General features: G+C 37.5%; 1 long non-coding RNA gene across 1 annotated transcript in view; it reads right to left on the minus strand.

Moving 5' to 3' along the window:
• Nucleotides 1-21,586, minus strand: part of LOC307187467 — a 223,421-nt gene that overhangs the window by 159,728 nt on the left and 42,107 nt on the right. The window contains exons 2-3 of the long non-coding RNA XR_013828615.1: nt 6,886-6,992; nt 3,818-3,892 (exon numbers count right to left, since the gene is read on the minus strand). This is a non-coding gene — a long non-coding RNA (uncharacterized lncRNA). The remainder of the gene's footprint in view (nt 1-3,817; nt 3,893-6,885; nt 6,993-21,586) is intronic.

Below are 21,586 nucleotides of genomic sequence, written 5' to 3' on the forward strand. Positions count from 1 at the left end.
CACTTATCTATTGCTACATAAATTATTCTGAAACCCAATGGTTTAAAACAACAATTTTACTATGAGTCATGATTCTATCTATCAGGAATTTGGGCTGAGCCTATCATCTATTGATTCATCTATTCCACGTGATGTTGATGGTGATCACTCAGCTATATTCAGCTGGAAGATGGCCTCAATCACATGTCTGACACCTTACAGGGGAAGGAAAATGGCTGTAACACTGGACTTAGCTGGGACTATCAGCCAGAGCACCTGTATGCGACCTTTCCAGTATGGCAGCCTCAGGGTAATCAGACTTTTTACCTGGAGTCTCAGGGCTCAAGAGTGATGAGGTAGAAGTTGCGTGGTCTTTTGTGAACTAGCCTCACAAGTGACATAGCATCACTTCCATCATATTCTTTTGGCCGATGCAGTCACCAGCTTGCTCAGATCCAAGGAGAGGAGACACACACCCCTACCTCTCCATGAGAAGAGTGTTAAAGGATTCATGGCCATGATTTTAAACAGTTCCATATGGGTTTCTTATATTAACTTATAATTCCTCCTCTTAGCCAATGGTGGTCAAGAGAGCTGTCTCTGTTCCCATGCCACCCATTTCCTCTTCTCAAGTCACCCAAATTTGCTAGCCTTCTGTCTGTTCTGCACGCTCGGCATGTTCCTGTCCCCTGCAGTGCTGTGTCGGATGGTCATTTCCTGGATCAGGGCCCTCGTTACATAAGGTTCTCAGCCTTCATCCATGGCTGCATGAGGTATACACTAAGGGACTGAGTCCTCATTACTTTTATTAAAAGGCGCTGGTGCTGGTTGTTTAGTGCCAGGAATGGCTTCTCTCTCCACTAGTGCTACTTTTGCATCGTTCAGTCCCTGAGGCACTCCTATTGTTTCCTTGTATGTATGTCAGCTGTGCACCGATCTCTGCCAACTTAGAACTGAGCTCTCAGAGTAGGGTCTTTACCTGTCCTAATAGGATGTTTTGTGTTCCCAACAGTACACTTGAGACCGAATTGCAAAGTAGATAAGAACACAAGCTTTGGGGTCAAAAAGCTCTGGATTTCTAATCCCTGCTCCACCACTGTGTAATCTTGTCCAAGCTACTTCATATCACTGAGCCTTAGTTTCCTAGTCTGAAAAATGGCTACAAAGATATATACTTCCAGTCAAAGGGGTTAAAAGGTTCTATGTAGACAAAGCAATTATCACATCACTGGTACTTAGTAAATACCCACTAAATGGTAACTACAGTAATAGTAGCACTACCAGTAGTAGCAATGGTGGTTAACAATATCTGACAAAGGACTATGATGACATAAAGTAAAGGACTCATGAGCATGCAAATGAATTCCTTTTTCTACAGATATATAAACTGGACTTAAAATATGTATGGATATGAGTATTTTTTAAATGTCCACATGGGTATTTTCTGTCATTCATTCATACCAGCTTTTCAAGTAACTTTTACCAAGAGAATCTACCTATTTTAAAAAAGCATTCAAATGCTGTGGTTGGGCTTGGCATATCACAAAGAATACAGCATGATGAAAATGTCTCTAGAGCATCATAAAGAAACACTTCAATATTTAATATGGGTGGATTTACTCCAAGGGCTGAAACACAGTCTGCCTATCACCAGTTCAGTTTTGAAATACAGTTCTTGGCTCCACTCCGCACTTCAATGAATGTGATCAGTGCAAATTCACAAGATGAATAAATCTTAAAGATATTGAACTAAGGTATTTCCCAACACAAGAACACAGGGAGCAAGACAATCTTGATTAGACGATGCCTGAACTAATATTTCATCTTGGACTAGATGTTGTAAAGTTTCATGTTATTGACTCCCTGTTTGAATCTTCTTTGGAGAAAAGCAATATTCTACTCTGAATTGGTTATTATCACAACATCATCCCCATAGTTAAGATCTGTCAATATTCCTTCATCCGGGAGACGCTTAAGGTCTAAGGTTTTACTGGTCCTGACATGAAGTAATCTGTATCACAATTCACATGCAATTCACATCACTTATACAGTTCAATCTTTCTGAACAAGTGAAAATCCACCCAACAGAGACTATATATACCTGCCATTCATCTACAACTGTGCAGAAGAAACTGGGTGGAGGATAGAGTTAAGGGCATTTTAGAGGGTCTGAAATTTTACTTCCCAATAGGCAGCAAAGGATGGGATGAAACACTGAAAGTTCCTAGGTTTGGTATAAGTACAGTGTATTAATTTCCTAGGGCTGCCATAACAAAGTACCATAAACTGGGTGGCTTAAAGGAGATTTACTGGCTCATGGTTCTGGAGGCTAGAAATCCAAAATCAAAGTATCAGCAAGATTGGTTCCTTCTAAGAGCTATGAGGGCAAATCTGTTCATGGCTCTCTCCTAGCTTCTGGTGGCCCCAGGTATTCCTTGGCTTGTGACAGCATAATTCCAACCTCTGCTTCCATCTTCACATGGCTGTCTTCTCCCTTGTGCATTTACATCATCTTCCCTCCATGTACATGTACCTCTGTGTCCAAATTTATTTTATACAAAGACATTTGTCATATTGGATTAGGGCCCACCCTTATGACCTCATTTTAACTCAGTTACCTCTGTAAAGGCCCTATTTCCAAATAAGGTCATGTTCTGAGGGGGTTAGGACTTCAACAGATGTTTTATGGGTGACACAATTCAACCCCTAACATTCAATATGCAAAATTGAGAGCAAAACAGAGCAAGGAAATGGCACAGCCATATTACAGCAATGTAGGACCAGGAAAAATGCCAAAGTAATACAAAAGATTATCATTCGTGCCTTCCAAAATTATTTTTCCATTGTTTAGTCTCCTTTTATGCAAGCTACCATTGTTTCACTTTCAATCTCTGTAATTCAAAGCACAGAGAACAATTTGATAACCTTTTTTCCCAGACCTGTCTTGGGATGTCTGGTTCCCAAATAGGTTCTTCTGTTAGGTACAGGATTTCCCTGAGCTTCCTATATTTGTTATTTCTTTAGCAAAAGTGTTTGGAATAACTTGCAGTCAACTGTTCTGTATCATATTCTGCTGAGAATAATAGATGTGTATGGTGATTATCATTAGACTTGAGTTAGTTATAAATTGACAAAATCCTTCCAAACATTGGAAAATTGATCTCATCTTTCTCAGAAGAATGTTTTTCCTCTCTTCACCTCTGGCCTCCAGCTTCTTAGAACCAACACCATTCAGGGAGGGTTTAAATAAAGAATCTACAGCATTTATGATGTTCTTAGGCCATAAATAATGCCTCTGCCAAGGACTGGGCTCTTAGAAATGGACTTTTGCTTTCTCTCAAGTATACTGCAAGGAGGTACACTATGAATCTGGGAATATCTCCTTCCTTTGCCAAAAGTATATGTTTTAAACTTTGGAACCTCCTAAAGGACTAGCCGGCAAATACTGTACGAGAAACGTAGGACAAGAGACCAAGTAATAGAAATCATATCTGAATCCAACTTTGGATATGTGTGAGATTTTGAGATTGTACTCTACAGTAGAAGCAATACCATATAAAGTAGAGCCAATGTAAGAAATGCTTAGACTAATCTTTGTAACTGCATTTTCCCCCTAGATTGGTGGAGTTTTGACTATTCCAAAGTCAGAAGAGGAGCCACGATTCAAGAGATATGTAAAGAAAGCTTGGAAGAAAATGTCTAGTCTCCAGAACTAAGAGTCAACAGAATTATAACTAATTCTAACAAATTTGAAAACCAAATACCAGAGGACCATATAGTGGTATCATATTTTTACCTGAGTAATTGATATTATAGAAAATCAAGTTGTGGAAGATACCTTTGCAGCAACCGCAGCCCTAGATTCATGTTCAACATGTGGATTTCTGTATCTTTCAAATGGTGCCAACATGTGCTAAATGAAAGAAAAAGAAATATTAGAATCATCTTCCTCAAACTTGACCTACTAATTTCAGTGATAAAAGTCACTCAGCTTAACGGTTGTTTGGCTGCTTGGGCTAGAGTAGTGGCTTTAGATATTTTTCTTTCAAGTGAAATTGTAGCTTTACTGTAATACATTTTATGGCATCTCATAACATTGATATGGTGTAATAACTACAGTTGTGTTACATGATCTCAAAACTAGGACAGCCCTTACAGATTGTCTATCTTTTCAAAGTAGCTTTTACGTACATGATCACTGTATCTCAGGTTACTAACTCAAAAGAATACGGAGGTCCAGAATGGATGTGTGACTTGCCCAAACTCACCCACAAGGCAGAGCCAGGACCTTGCCCTCCATACTCTCTGCATCCTCTTTTCCATTTCTATTTCACATCCATATCACCTCCAAACACTTTGCTCAAATACTTCAGCATCTGAGTCACAGTTGCTCTCTCTCCCCAATCTTCAGCCATCATTCTCAGTAACAGAATCATCCAAGCTGATGACCAGAAAATTTCTCAACAACTCTCATCCTCAACTCCATCACACTTCAGCCACACTTGGATTTTCTCATCACTAAGAACTGCTTACCTCTGAAATCTCTAGTCAGTTTTCCTTTTCTGGCACAATTCTGGCACATTCCTCTCACATATCTACTTAATCTGCCTATTGCAATAATCAGTCAGTCAAAAGAATACCAACTGAGAACCTACTGCACCCAGGCCTGGGAAATCAGTGTAAGGCCAGCTAACCATGGGCCTAGCGCCCTCTTGGACCTCTTGGTCAGGTAGCAGCTCACTATACACCAGTGCACACCTGCTCTGAAGGCCTCAACTGTCTCCTCAGCAATGGATGGTCACCCTCTCTAGCATCCTAAAATCCTTCAGTTCACTGATCGTCCATCATTCCAATCCCCAAATCCAGGTCACTTCATCGTTCACATTCTCTGCTCCCAGACTACCTTGCTGCTAGATAAGATCATAAAACTACAATGACTAGTTCCACCACAAATTCAAATTCTTCAGCTTGATCTAAGAAGTTTAAATTACTTCAAAAGACCCAGAGAGAACCAAAAAATGGATGGAAGTCTTAAAGATGCAGATTTTTGTTGACACAAGATAGCAATTTATAACCAGGTCAGCTAACCAGGAACAGAATAGTAATGAGCTCAGTATTGCTATTGGTAGCATAAGTAGAGTTCAAATCAAAGGTTCCCAAACATGACTGGCTTTAACACCTGAAGAGAATTATTAAAATACAGAGTCCCAAGTCCTACTTCAGACCTACTGGATCAGAACCTCTGGGAGGTGTATTTCTAAAGCTCCCTGATAGATTCTGATACAGCTAATTTACAGGCTGATATTAGGGTCCCATTGGGCTATACTCTTGGCCATACTTTTTTCCAGGACACAATGAGAGGGATTTCTTCACTAAAGAGGAGTCTGGACTGAATTGTCTGCCTTTATATTTTATTTCTTCTTCTTTCTCCTCTACCTGAACCTGAAATCTGTTAATGTTGTCTGTTCTCTGTCCCACATATGGCTCTTAGAACTCAACACACTGATGCAACTCGGGAGCACAATTCCTGCCCAGATCAGCTGTGTGAGTCCAGGGTTTCCGCCAGTCTAGAAATGACAGTGGTGGATGCACATGCAAATCCTACTTATTCCACCTCTGCGGACATGAAGCACCACAACTTCTCTTCATTTTCCCCCTGACAAGGATGGGCTGCCTGCTCTTTATTCTCTTCTGCCCTCTTGTCTCATTTGTAATGACTTTATGTAGCCAAAATGAATGTTTCTTCATTTCTGCCCTTCTAGCAGAAGTAAAAGCAAGATGAACATCACATCTTTGCTGGACTAAACACTTAAATACATTTGTTGCTGCAGTGGCCTCTGTGAACTCTGCCAAGGTGCAGCTTATGTCACTGTTTTGAAACATCTTTATGGTCAGTGAAAAGATCAGCATTACCTCCAGTGATGGTAAGATTCAAATAGCCAGTTCCAGTAACATCCCTGAAGATAAGTCATAGTCTGATCAGTTGATTTATAATAAATCTCCCCTATGTGTATCTTGATAAAAGCAGACTTTTCAGGATTTTTTTAAGTTCCCTATCAAGGCTTTCCTTTTCATATTTTTCAGTTGCCAAATTATATAAAATTATAATTTTCCTCATTTACTATGGATATGATTGACTACATAGTCCTTAAAAAAGTTACCTGCAATTAAAATTACTTGACCCCAATTTCATATACACACAAAAAATAGATAATACTCTAAATGCTATCTCATCTTGTCGTTTTTCGTTGAATTACAAAAGGTTTCACACAGGTCAGCATTGCTGGTGCCTCCTTACTTTCATTTCTGTAACAATCTTCTTTATTATTAATAAGGTGATGGCAATAAAAGTAATAATAATGTCTGCATTTTTTTCCCAAGAGCACAAACGTCTTGGCTCTGAGTACCAACATGCACTAAAATATATGACAGATGCTGTGTATCTTTCTTTTTTTTTTTAGCATCTTGAATGTCTTAAACAATTTTCCTTTAGTTACTATGGAAGTTCCTAACAATCCCAGTTACTAAAGGCAAGAGATTGGTAAAAAAAAAATTAAATTTTCCTTCTTTCCTTTTGTCCTTTTAACAGAGCGGCCTCACATTTTCGATCTTTCAAGTCTCATATACACATCACAAATTATTTGAAATTTGAATGTTATTAGAGAAATAATTCTGTTTTCTTCTCAAGGAAGAATAAAAACCTAATTTATGTAGGAGTTTTTCTAACAGGAGAAAATGGTCATGACTTATGGAGACGTAAGCTATGTCTTTGAGAAAAAGCTGGGCTTCAGGCCCACAGTCTGGACTATTCTCTTCTCACCCAGATTCATTCACCGTATTCTTCCCTTATTAAATCAGCCTTTTGGAAATGTTACTTCTCTTTGAGTCATCTGGTAGACCACTTACCATCAAAGAAATAGACTTTGATTTGTTGGTTATTTCTTTCTAGGCACCAAACTCACGAATCCAGAGGCAGCCACAAGACGAATGAGTCACCAGGTGCACATCAAGTTCTGAAGTACAGAAAGATAAGAATGATTAAATAAAAGCCCCCATTTGGTTCAGATTTTATTTTTTATTCATTTCAATTTGTTAAACATTTATAGAACTTTTAGTGTCCTGGAATAAGTTCCCTTGAAAATTGAGCCTGGGGCAAGTCTTAAATTCTAAGCTTTACTGGGAGATATAATTCCAGGGCAGTGTGAGTGATAGAAAAGAGAACGGAAGCAGGTAAGATTGGGAAGCACATACAAGGTATTGTGTTACAAAATTAGTCATTTCACAAAGAGACACAGTCTCTTGGGATAAGCTATACAGAAAGCTTTCTCTTGGTATTGTCCATCAAGGGGTGGAAAAGAGAGATAAATTAACCATTAGCTTCCTCCCATCTATTATATCCCGCAACCATAAGTTGCCATCTAGCAACTGGAGTGGAAGAAGAAATCCAGAGCTCTAGAGAGACATAAAGGCCAGAGAATCTGAGGTGGCACAAAAGAGGTGTCTTGATACATTTATCATGTACAATGAAAGTCCTTTTATAGTACATTTCCTAGTCAAATATGACTATCAAAATTAAAATTAAATATATCCTACCTGTATTTTCAAATCACAACTAAGAAAAAAGTAACTTTTGATCACTGGTTGCCTTTGAAGAAGACATATGTAATAGTATATAATTTTTTTAGGAATTGTTTTTACCTGTGAATTTCATTTCTAGTATTGCTAAACAATAAACGTCAATCAAAGAAAAAACAGTTGATTTTTCTAGAGAAGACTGCTGAAGCCTCTCTAGACTAGCAGAATTAATAAATATTAAACAGAAGCTTCTAAGGAAACATTCAAAAATCAAGTGAGTTCTCTAGGTGGTCACCTATGGGAAGGTGGTTAGGGATGACTCTAACTTCCTTAACAAAATGTGAGTATCATGTCCACTGTTATGGGAGAAGGAGGGAGAAATTTAGGAAGAACAGATTACTTCCTTCATTAGTATGCAAATAAATTATTTATATGCAAATAATATGAGCAGCACTGTGGTTATAATACTTGGTCTTACAAAGAAATCGTTTAAATTCATCTGCCTGGGGGAAGAAAAAAAGCTTTTTTTTTTTACTATCCTACCAAACTTTCTACTGAATTATTTGGGCCAGAATAACTCTGCATCTGATGTAATCTGAACCAGTATTGTTGGACATATCTTTAATTGTGATTAAAACACTTCAGCTCAGTCTAATTTCTTTCTGCTTCAAGGGTGTCCAAATGTCCTTAAGGACAGATAACTCCATCCATAACTACCATCACCATTACCACCATTAAGTATTTGGATAACATAATATCTGATGTTAAAGAAGTCATTTATTTGAAAAGCATAGAAGACAACTTAATTCTGCTATGTACCAAGTCTTACTTGCCATGAATTAGCAGTTCAAGGTGCTTACACTGTTAACCCCAAATCTTTGGACTACTTTTATTTTCAGTTCGTCCAAAAATTCTCGAAAAAAATCTATTACTTACATGTGGTAATTCTCTACCTACAAGGAGAATAAGGAGTCTGCTCAGGCCATCCAAAATAGTAATAGAGGACCTTATCTTGTTATAGGACTACTCCACACAAAAGATGTCCTAGTTTGCTAGGGTTGCCATAACAAAGTACCACACACAGACTGAGTGGCTTAAACAACAGAAATTTATTGTATCATTTTCCAAAAACCAGGAGTACAAAATCAAGGTGTTGGCAGGGTGGTTTCCTTCTGAGTGCTGTGAGGGAAGGATCTGTTCCAGGCCTCTCTCCTTGGCTTGCAGATGGCCATCTTCTCCCTACGTCTCCTCACAATGTCTTGCCTCTATGCATGTCTCTGTGTCCAAATTTTCCCTTTTGGTAAGGACAACAGTCATATTGGATTAGGGTGCATCCTAATGATCTCATTTTAACTTGATTACCTCTGTAAAGACCCTCTCTCCAAATAAAGTCACATTCTGAGGTACTAGGGTAAGGACTTCAACATATGAATTTGGAAGGGGACACAATTCAACCCATAACACTCCCTAACACTCTTGCATTTTCGTTATATTATCTGCAAAGATGGGTTCCACTGGGGTAATGGCAAAGGTCAGAATGCAAGCTCCAGTGTCCAGTCACAGCCCCTGGCTAACTGTGAGACCTCAAACGAGTCACCCAACCTCCTTAAGCTCCATTTCTTCACCTGTAAAATGGGAATGATAATAGTTCCTACCCCACAGGGTGGCTGTGAGGAGTAAACTGTCAACCACGTGAAGTGCTTAGCCCAGTGTCTAGCACATAGTAAGTGCTCCTAATACACTAGCTATTGTTAGCATGAATTTTTTAAAATTAATTTTTTTTGGAGTATGGTTGCTTTACAATGTTGTGTAGCCTCCACTGCACAACTATTAGCATGAATTATTAACCTAAAATGATCAGTCTAAACTGAAAAGTAAAGCTCACAAACCCAAGGGTGGGAGAAAACAGTTTCGAGCTTTCCTCTCTCACCAATTTACAGCCCCCTCTACTTAGGCTGCCTTTTAGATTAAGGTGGACTCTCAGAGCCAAGTTCTCAGGAATGGCTGATTTAGAATTACAGTGGCTGATCTCCACATTATTCCACCTTTAATTCTACAAGATTTCCTAAGAGGCAGAGCTGAGGTCACTGAATTTACTGACCAAATGTCCTACTTTACAGGGTGTCCTTTATACTGAGATATTGTGCTACACAGCTTTCTTCTCGTAATAACTGCTTTTCCATATCTCAGAAAGTCAGCTCTACTCTACATATCTTATTTCAAGCAGTTCATATTTTCTCTTTTGTTCAGCCAAAATTAGATTACCAATTTTTTTGCGTATGTGTGATTGTGGTTGAAGTTTTTTCCCCAAAACCTTCCTTTACAAATTCATTAATATTCATGGAGTTTATATATTAAATTTACATAAGTCTGTGATAAGAGGGAAGTCTCTGCTCCCAAGATTCTAATCTTACATTAGGAGGCTCTGAGGCTTGTTATAAATATTTGTTTTTATTGTTTTGTTTTCATGCTTGGCTTATCTCCTACCTTTTCGTGGAGCCAGGAATAAAAACAGAAAGATCCGGGCAGTGGATAGGTCTCTGACCACCCCAATGAGTCTCCTTTCTTGGTGTATCTCAGAACTACTCAGTCTGACATGCTCAAGAGATGTGCTTTCTGGGAGAAAGTCTACAACGTTATTAAAGCATCTAGGGCTAATTTATGACTTTTGTCGTCCCCTCCATTAAAAATAAAAATAATAATAATAATAACTATACTTTTCAACTGCACTGGTATAAGGATGTATATACTAATGTTATATACTGAAATATTTTCTTCAACCTAAAAGCTTATTTTATTCTTCTGATTTTAAAAGAAATTAAAACAATTTCATGGGCCCCTAGAAGTATTGTGGGCCCTCGGCACTGTATCTACTGTGCCTAATAGATGTCGGCCCTGAAAGCATGAGAGGAGCTATAGTATTTCATTTAAGGTTCCTAGTTGTTGACTACCTTAACCAACACATTATATGGCACCAAAGATGCACTTGACTTTTATAACCCTTCTGTTAGTGGCTACAACCTAAAGTCCTATAAGAAAGAAAAGAAGACACAGGCCTATGGGGCTCTGTATTCCAGCATACAGTTAGAGCAAGGATTACACAAACTCTCTGCACATATTCATACTTATCACATCTCAGTTTTAAATTCTCTCTGAATTTCCTTTATAGTTGTATAAATATAAAAAATAGCATTTGCTGCTTTTTAAAGTACACCTTTCATGCCTCAAAGTTACTGATGAAGAAAGGAAACTAACATTTCCTGAGAACATACTAGGTATCAGGCATTGACCTGGGTGCATTCACATAGATAGTCCAGGGGGACAAAGACTATTATCCTCATTTTTATGTATAAGGATGGAGACTAACTAGCTCAAGTAACTTGCCTAAGATAACAGGATTTAGTAATGGTGGAGCTAGGATTCAAATCCAGATCCTTTTGATGTCAAAGTCAATGCCCTTTCCATATACCCTGAGAAAACCATAATTCAAAACGAGTCATGTACCACAATGTTCATTGCAGCTCTATTTACAATAGCCAGGACATGGAAGCAACCTAAGTGTCCATTGACAGACGAATGGATAAAGAAGATGCAGCACATATATACAATGGAATATTACTCAGCCATAAAAAGAAATGAAATTGAGTTATTTGTAGTGAGGTGGATGGACTTAGAGACTGTCATACTGAGTGAAGTAAGTCAGAAAGAGAAAAACAAATACCGTATGCTAACACATATATATGGAATCTTAAAAAAAAATGGTTCTGAAGAACCTAGGGGCAGGACAGGTATAAAGATGCAGACGTAGAGAATGGACTTGAGGACATGGGGAGGGGGAAGGGTAAGCTGGGACGAAGTGAGATAGTGGCATGGACATATATACACTACCAAATGTAAAAGAGATAGTTAGTGGGAAGCAGCCGCATAGCACAGGGAGAACAGCTCGGTGCTTTGTGACCACCTAGAGGGATGGAATAGGGAGGGTGGGAGGGAGATGCAAGAAGGAGGAGACATGGGATATATGTATATGTATAGCTGATTCACTTTGTTATAAAGCAGAAACTAACACAACATTGTAAAGCAATTATACTCCAATAAAGATGTTAAAAAAAAGAGGTTACTGAATCCTTAAAGCATATATTCTCAAGGAAGTAGTCTTAAATAAGGTCAAAGGTTTATATACAAGTATTTTTGCCACAGTGTTATAAAAGCAAAAATGTTTCTAAAACATGGAAACAACCAAAATATCCAAATATAGTAAAGTTAGTTAAGTAAACGATGGTATTCCCAATTCAATAAATTTCATGAAGCCACTAAAAATAATCTTTTTGAAAAATATTTAGTGACATGGAAAATGCTGGTAATGCAATGTTGAGTGAAAACGCTGACACAAAACTGTACATGAGTTTGACCCCAATTAGATAGAGAATTTTCTTAAGAATACTGTTGTGATTATCTTCCCTTAGGAAGAGACCATTAGTCATAATGAACATGTTTTAGTTGATAATGCTCTGCTTTCAGCAAATAAATTAGAGAAAACTTTCATGTATCAGCATTACTTGGCTTAAAGAATGTTTCAATTCCTACTATTAGTTCCCTAAGCATAAGAAAGGAGGTGAGTCAATAATAATTGTACTCCACTTCTCTGAGTAGGTCTTAGGAGTAAATAAGCCAATGAAAAGTAACACCCATTTCTGATGTAGTAACACTGAACCAGTGGGGAGCCAGCGACTGCTCATGGACCCCTTGCAAAGCCAATGTTCAAAAGAAAATGAAAAATTATACATCTACCCCATCTAGAAAGAAAGAAATCACAGTCATAGCAGTAGTTATCTCTGAGAAATGGCACTATGGATAATTTATTTCATTGTTATGTTAATAGGCATGTGTCATTTTGATAATTATGGGAAAAATGTTTTTGTTTAATTGGGTTTGTTTGTTTGTTTAAATAAAGGAGCCAGTGCTTAAGACTGTGGAGTGCAAGAACAGAAAAATCAAAAAAGACTCAGAAATGCCTTCCGATTCAGGATATAAAGGCTTGATAAAATATAGTTTACAGTGTAGTCATATTTCATAGACTTTCCAAATAAAGAGGATTATAGACATTTTAGACATTAAAGAAACCTAGGTAGGTAATTTTCTTGGGCTTTTCCCAAAGACTCTGTGTAGAATAAAGTAGAAAAGTGAAACAGTGCAATCTCTCTAACAAATCTTCCTCAAAATTCTAAGATGGCTTTCAATCAGCACTGTCAGTATAATAATGCAATACAAGAACATTTCAAAATTTCAATTACTAGTCCAAAACAAGCAAAACACAAGTTATAAAAAAGGAAAATACACAGTATTGCTGTGACAGTTCTGAAAGACACTGAGTTCAGGTCCATCCTTTTCTTACGCAAGTTCTCAAATCATCATTCTATAGATCTCGACACTACAGCTACTTCATAAATGCTAATCAGACTATAACGTTACTATAACGATTTGTAAAAATGAACATGGAGTCTCCTAAATTAGCAGTCTCCACTTTCTGTCAAAATAGTCAACAGGTAAATTTCATTTTGCAATAAAATTTCTATTTCTATTATTTCAGTTGTTAAACCAAATGGTAATGAAATGAAAATTTACAATGCCTGATGTGGTCAGAGTTAACCCAGTCCCGCCCACAGTCTTCATGTGGAATTGACTGTGGCCTTCCTCCCTGCTCCCAACTTTCCCAGGAGAAACGGGCACCTGTGGACCTCCCAAATCTTCCTGTCAACTCTAACAAGAATTTCCCTGGATAATTATGTGAAGCTCAAATAAAATTAAATATAAATCAGACATGCTCTGGAAATCAGAAATACTGATAAAAAGTAACCACTAAGAAAAGTTTATACCACAATCTACAGAGCATTGGTTTCTATTGTAGCAAAGGATGCATAATATATGGAAAGGGATTAACAAAAAAATTCATATTATATGTTTTTGCAGTCTTTGACATGTTCATGGTTTTTTCTGATCTCACGCTAGAAAGCTTAGTCCTCCTAATTTGTATTTAAACCTTTGCATTGCTAGGTGACCTGAAACTGACCGATTAAGCATCCTGAGGCCCCATGGCCTTATCAGAAAAATTTATTTAGCAAATATTTATTAACCAGTCACTCTGTGAAATGCACTATTGAATAAACAGGTGTTGAAAAATATTCATTTATTTAATCAGTGGCAATTTTAAAACAACTTATTTGTTTTTTGTTGCCCACTAGCCATTCTTCCTCAAAGCCTTCTCTACCCAATAACATATGAAAAGTAATAAAATCCAAATGTTAAAAGATCATTACCATAAAGTTTTTAACTTACTCATATTTTCTGATTCTATTTTCAAGTACAGAGCTTGAGAATATATACGGTATAACAATGCTAAACTTCAAATCAGTGACGTGTCAATTAATGAATGCTTAGAAACTTTTTCCCCCAGTTTTATTGAGATATAATTCATGTATAACACTGTATTCGTTTTACATGTGTAACATAATGATTTGATATATGTATATATTGCAAAATGATTACCAAAATAAGTTTAACATCTATCATCTCACATGCTTACAATTTTTTTTTTCTTGTGGTGAGAACTTCTAAGATCTACTCTCTTAGCAAATTTGCAATGTATGATACAGTATCATTAACTATACTGTTAACCATATTGTTAATATATATTGTTAACTATACTGTCACCATGCTGTACATTATATCTTCAGAACTTATTTCTTTTTTTAATTAATTAATTAATTTATTTATTTTTGGCTGCGTTGGGTCTTCGTTGCTGCTCACGGGCTTTTCTCTAGTTGTGGTGAGCAGGGGCTACTCTTCGTCGCAGTGCGCTGCTTCTCATTGCCGTGGCTTCTCTTGTTGCGGAGCCTGTGGCTCTAGGCGTGCGGGCTTCATTATTTGTGGCTCTCGGGCTCTATAGCGCAGGCTCAGTAGTTGTGGCGCACTGGCTTAGTTGCTCCACGGCATGTGGGATCTTCCCGGACCAGGGCTTGAACCCACGTCCCCTGCATTGGCAGGCGGATTCTCAACCACTGTGCCACCAGGGAAGTCCCAGAACTTATTTGTTATTTCTTATAACTGGAAGTTTGTACCTTTTGACCAGCTTTAACCATTTTAGAAAGCTCTTTAAAGACTCTAAATGGTAAGATATCTACATATTCAGCAACATGATATATATATATATCAACTATATATATATATATATAGTAGCCTCTAATTGTACTGAAAATCTTCTTGTACAAATATGAATGCACCCTGAGTTTCCCCAGGCCTCCCCAGCCTCCATCCAGCAGGACCTCAATACCCTCTAAAGTGTTCTCAAGTCCTCTGGAGGTCCAAGTGCTCTCTGAAGTCAGGTACTTCTGGAATTCAGGTGTTCTCTTGAATAATCTCACAACATCTGTGGTGGCTCTCTCCAACATCTGCTGAGCACTTCCATTTCACCAGGCACTGCTGGCATGTCACCAAGCTTGCACTCTACCAGACCACACTGCTGCTCTTCTGCCACCAGAGGTGCCAGAGATGTGTAATGAGACTCTATTACTGGGACAGGCATGCCTGGCTCCTCCTTTCTTTAAAATGAGTTCTCTCCTTGGAAGCTCCCCAGTCCCCCTTACAAATCTTCTTTAGGGCTGTCCCATGCATCTACCAAATGTGTTCACATATATTTAAACTCTAGCCCAGGCTCAAGCAGAGATCCCCATATACATTCATCACCCCACTGAAAAGCTAAACAAAGGCACTAACTTTGGAAGAAGAAAAATACCTTTTTAGTTTCCTCTAGAGAAGGGCTCTTTGGTTAAAGTTTTGGGTTTATTATTCTAAGAGAAATAATTTTTTAATTAGAACAAGTTATTATATTTCTTCCTTTGGTATTAATTTTCACCAAAATAATTTAAATTATGACCCTAAAATTCCCATTTGTCCACTCTCCCAGAGTAAATGAGTAAGTAAACCAGGCAAACAGAACCAATTATATTTAATGATGTCACAAATGGCTTGCAAAATAATTTAACCATTTTTAATCTTTTGGGCCCTTACAAACAAGGAATGAGAGAGTAGTTTAGGAATGCTCTTTCTAAGATTAGTAACATACACAAGAGTTCTAGTAACTCTCCTCTGTCCCACCAGATAATTTTCACCTGTCTAAAAGGAAGCACAAGAAGAAATTGACAGTGGGTCTCAGGAGAGCTGTTTTTCTCTGCTGATCTCTTCATTCTGTACATTTGTTCCCCCACACAACAGTTTTCTCAGGGGTTATCAATTTTGGCAATGACAGACAGCCTTTTCATTCCACAATTCATTTTAAGATCAACAGTTTTGAAACATGATACCAATTCTTTCCTTATCCCCTCACTTGTTTAACCACCCCCTGATTCTGGTGAATATGTTTGGGCTACTTGTTAGCAAGAAATCCTGATTTCATCACAAAGCAGAATCTCCTTTACATTCTCAAAAAAGTCTTGGTTCGCATTTTGAGAAGCAGTATAGCATGGTAGGCAAGAACACAGACAATGGAAATAGATCACGCAGACTTCAAATACCAGATTTTCCACATATTATTCAATAGTTGTATAACTCTGGGCAAGTTACTTTAACTCTCTAAACTCCAGTTTCCTCATTTTCATAATGGGGATGATGATAATAATAGGGCCTACCTTGCAGGGTTGTTTTTAGGATTAAGTGAGTAATGGATGTAAAGCAGTTAGAAGAGTGTCTGGTACATAACAAGCATTAGTTGTTGTTATTAATACTTCAGAACTATTCTGTTGAGTACATGAGGAAGCAAAGCAGGCATGACAGGACACCAAACACCATTATCTTACCCTAAATCTAAATGCACTCTCTGGATATTTGATTGGTGGCTATTGAGTGACATTGAGCAAGTAACTCTCTAAACCTTTGACTCCTCATCTATAAAATGGTGATAATTGAAAAAAAAAATACAAGTAAATTACTTGGCAATGACCTGACATGCAGTAAACATTAATATCCCCACTCCTATGCAAAATTAAACTGGAGGTCCAGCCCAGTCCAATAAAGCAAGAGAAATAAAATGTATAGAATTTCAGAAAGAGAGGGACTTCCCTGGTGGCGCAGAGGTTAAGAATCCGCCTGCCAATGCAGTGGACACTGGTTCGAGCCCTGGTCCAGGAAGATCCCACATGCCGCAGAGCAACTAAGCCTGTGCACCACAACTACTGAGCCTGTGCTCTAGAGCCCACAAGCCGCAACTACTGAGCCCGCTCGCCTAGAGCCCATGCTCCGCAACGAGAAGCCACCGCAATGAGAAGCCCGCGCACCACAACCAAGAGTAGCCCCCGCTCGCCACAACTAAAGAAAGCCTGCACGCAGCAACAAAGACCCAACACAGCCAAAAATAATTAATTAATTAATTAATTTTTAAAAATACCTCAGAGTAATGCTATTTAAAAAAAAAAGAAAAGCAAAGAATTTCAGAAAGAGAACAAACCTATCATTATTCCAAAATGATGTGACTGTCTACAAATATAAATTGTTAAAATAACAAGTTTGTTAAATATGCTAAATGTAAGATAATTATGCAAAGTCTATTGTATTTCTATATACCAGTAATGAGCAGAAAAAAATTAGATGTCATTTCTTATAGCATCAAAAATATGACGTACTGGGCTTCCCTGGTGGCACAGTGGTTGAGAGTCTGCCTGCCGATGCAGGGAACACGGGTTCATGCCCCGGTCCGGGAAGATCCCACATGCCGCGGAGCAGCTGGGCCCGTGAGCCATGGCCGCTGAGCCTGCGCGTCCGGAGCCTGTGCTCCGCAACTGGAGAGGCCACAACAGCGAGAGAAACGCGTACCAAAAAAAAAAAAAAAATATATATATATATATATATATATATATATATATATATATGATGTACTTAGAAATAAATCTAACAAAAGATATATAAGACCTTTAAGGAGGAAAGTATATACCTTTACTGACAGATATTAACGAAGACTTTAATTAATGAAGAGCTATACGATATGATACTTTTTAAGAAGGGAGGGGGGTATAGACCCCTAGATCAATGGAACAATATAGAGCGTTCCGAAGCAAACCCACACATAAATTGCCATTTAACATATGACAGTGGTGCTACTGCAGATCAGCGGTAGATGATGAATATTTTTCTCAGTAAGTAGTGGTAGAACAATTTGTTTTCAATATGAAAAACTTAAATTAGACTCCTACCTCACACAGTAAACAAAAATCAGTCCGAGGTAAATTATAGACTTAAATGTGAAAGGCAAGAAAATAAAACTTTCAGAAGACAATATAGTAGAGCATCTTTATGGTCTCAAAGTAGGAAAGGAGTTCTTAAACTAGACATAAAAAGTTCAAATTACAAAGGGAAATGTTGACTACATTAAAATTAATGTCCTCTATTGATCAAAAAGTGTTATAAAAGGTGAGGAGACAAGTCCAAACTGAGAGAAGATAGTTGTAACACATTATGTAACAGAATGCAAAATGTACTTTTAAACTTCTACAAATCAGCAAGAATGACAAACAACCAAATAGAAAAATTAATCACAAATAGCCCACAAACACAAAACAAGATGTTCAACCTCATGGCAAATCAGGGAAATTAAACACATGGAAGACCTTTCCAAAACTGCCAGACTTAAGAAGTGTGATACAACCAACTGTTCATGAGATTGAGGAGCGATGAAAATGCTCATACTCTGCTGGTGAGAATGTAAATTAGTACAACACTTTTGGAAAATAACTTGGCATTACCTAGTAAAATTAAACTTGCATATATACTCTGTGATCCACTCCCAAGTATATACCCTAGAGAAATCTTGTATATGGACACCAGGAGATATGTAGAAAGACGTGTATTACAGCATTGTTTATTGCAGTGAAAACTGGAAAACAATCTCAATGCATTCAACAGACTAGATCAATAAGCTGTGGTATATTTTCATAATCAAATACCATACAGCAATAAAAATTTAGTATAGCTATAAACCAACATGAATGGATCTCAAAAATAAAATGTTAAATTAAAAGAAACAAGTCATCAAAGAATATGTATGGTATGGTTTCATTTATATAGAGTTTTTAAATGGTTCAAACTAAATAATACAATGTTTAAGGAACATACAAATAGGCAATGATGACCATAAAGAAAAGTAAGTAAAGGATTAACAAAGTTCAGAACTTTGGCTACTTCCAGAGAAGGAGAAGAACACACAGGGGACTTCTGGGATACAGTAATGTTTTTTTTCTTAGCCTGGCTGCTAAAAATAGAGGAATCCATTTTATTTTCCTTTAACCTGTACACATAATTTTTATACTTTTTTTGTATGCCTGCTATATTTTATAATAAAAATAAGATTAAAAACATTTGACATATGCCTTGATTATCTGAATTTTTCAGACAAAAACATTTTTTCCTGAATTACAATAATAATTATTCCAGTTTTGTCTTTTGCACTTGTAAAAGGGAGTCACAGAACTTGAGGTTTCTCTCTATGATAAAACTGAAAGAAGTATTTTTATGCATAATCCCTGTTTATTTAGCAATAGGTTTCAATTAAGCAGTGAAGGTTTTTATAGTCACTGAAAGCATGTTAAAACTTATATCACATCCCTTTTATTCTTAACAGCATTCATAATACTCAAGAAATATTACTCTACAGCCATGTAGTCTGATAGAAATATAGCATAAGCCAAATATGTAATATTAAACTTTGTAGTAGCCTCATTTCAACATCTGATCAGTATTTTTAAATGATTAATGAGATGTTTTATATTCTTTTTTCATATTAAATTTTCAAAATTCAGTGTGTATTTACCACTTACAGCACATCTCGATCTGGACTAGATTCATTTCAAGTGCTCAGCAGCCACATGGGGTTTGTGACTACCATGCTGGACAGCACCATTTCATAGTCGCCACATGAATGATCTACTTGGCACCAGCTTTAGAAATTTTTGCTGCTGAAATGGCCACCCACCAAATCCAGAGGCCTAACAGACCTCCAAACTACAAAGGAGAGTTCTAATTTTAGCTTTAAGTAGAAGTAAGTACCTTATTCACACAGAACAATAGAACTAGTCAATTTTCTCTTTATATCCCTGAATTTCCTCTGGATTAGACCTAAAAGGAGCTTCTTGTAAAAGGGAAATAATAATGCTTTGGAGTTCTTAGGCCCATTTTCCTCAGGAATCTAAAATATTTTAAGGGACTTCCCTGGTGGTCCAGTGGCTAAGACTTGGGGCTCCCAACGCAAGGGGCTCAGGTTCAATCTCTGGTCAGGGAACTAGATCCCGCATGCCGCAACTAAGACCCGATGCAACTAGGGCTTCCCTGGTGGCACAGTGGTTAAGAATCTGCCTGCCAATGCAGGGGACACGGGTTCGAGCCCTGGTCCAGGAAGATCCCACATGCCGCAGAGCAACTAAGCCCATGCACCACAACTACTGAGCCTGCGCTCTAGATCCCGTGAGCCACAACTACTGAAGCCCATGCACCTAGGGCCCATGATCTGCAACAAGAGAAGCCACTGCCATGAGAAGCCCGTGAACTGCAACGAAGAGTAGCCCCTGCTCACCACAACTAGAGAAAGCCCACGCACAGCAACGAAGACCCAACGCAGCCAAAAATAAAATAAATAAAATTTTTTTAAAAGACCCAATGCAGCCAAATAAATAAATACTTTTTAAAAAATAAAACATTTCAAGAACATTGGTTCATTAATTGACAGTCTTGACATATTCTGCCATTGCAATTCATGTATATTTAGAAAAATTGAGCCTTAGAAAAGAATGGCTAACATCACATATGGAGACAGAAACTGAACCCAGGTCTGGGATTCTGAGTCCCTGAGCTAATGTCCCTGGGCACACATACATGTTTCCTTAGGTTATTAGATTTCCTTTTGCTTCCACCTGTCTAATCATTCATGCTTAATTCCTTATATTATTTCATATTTCACTTTACTTCATTTCAATATTCTCCCACTAAATTGGGGGCAGGAACTAAATTTAATATGCTAACTTCATGCTATATAATGTTTCTAAAAGGAAATGTACAACTGGTAAAAGGTTTTGTTTCCTTACTTTTTAAGGACCAGACATTATAATTTTTGTAGAACTTTTGTAGCAATAAAAGCCAAGTACTGACTAATTACCAGAGAGCTAGAGAATGAGATCATCAATATTTATGGGATTTTTTTTTCTGACTCATTTTCACTATTTTGCATAGGAAATGTGAATTTTCTTAGCAAGTGTTGTTCAGCAAGTGTATTCATTTTCCAGCAGTAATAGCATAAAGGTGTTACTAATAAGAACCAAGCACTGACTTTCTAGGACTCATTTGTATACTTATATACACACTTATTTTCCTGGTCTTTCCCTATTTTTTAAACTGTATTTTATCCACAGAAGTAGAAAATATTATTTAACTAACCTTCAGTACATTGATTTTCTGACTTTCAGGTTTCATAAACCAACAAAAAAATACATGTTTTAATTAACGACTAGCATAAAACCGACAATTTCTTATTTTGCCAATTATGGTTATTAAAAAATAATTAAAAGCTACCACATTTTATCACCATCATTTCATTAAAGCAGTGGGTCTCAAAATTTAGCATGCATCAGGATCACCTGGAGGACTTGTTAAGCCACAGATTGCTGGGCCCCACTGGCAATTTCTGATTCAGTAGGTCTGGGTTAGGGCCCAAGAATTTGCATTTCTAACAAGTTCCCACATGATGCTGATGCAGCTGGTCTGGGGGACCACACTTTGACAATCACGGCATTAAAAAGGCCATTTCAGCAGCAAAAATGAAGAAAGATCATCTCAGAATAAAGGAGAATCATTTAAATTGAGTAAATTGAGCTTATGTTTCTCATTTCTCCCAAGGTCAGTAAAAGTTTCACAAACGGTAAGTCTTTGAAGTAACATTTGAAAACCAGTGCCCTAGTACACTGTCTGATAAGGTAGCCCTAACAAGCCATATGTGGCT

Source organism: Stenella coeruleoalba, assembly GCF_951394435.1.
Source record: "Stenella coeruleoalba genome assembly, chromosome: 6".
Taxonomy (NCBI): domain Eukaryota; kingdom Metazoa; phylum Chordata; class Mammalia; order Artiodactyla; family Delphinidae; genus Stenella; species Stenella coeruleoalba.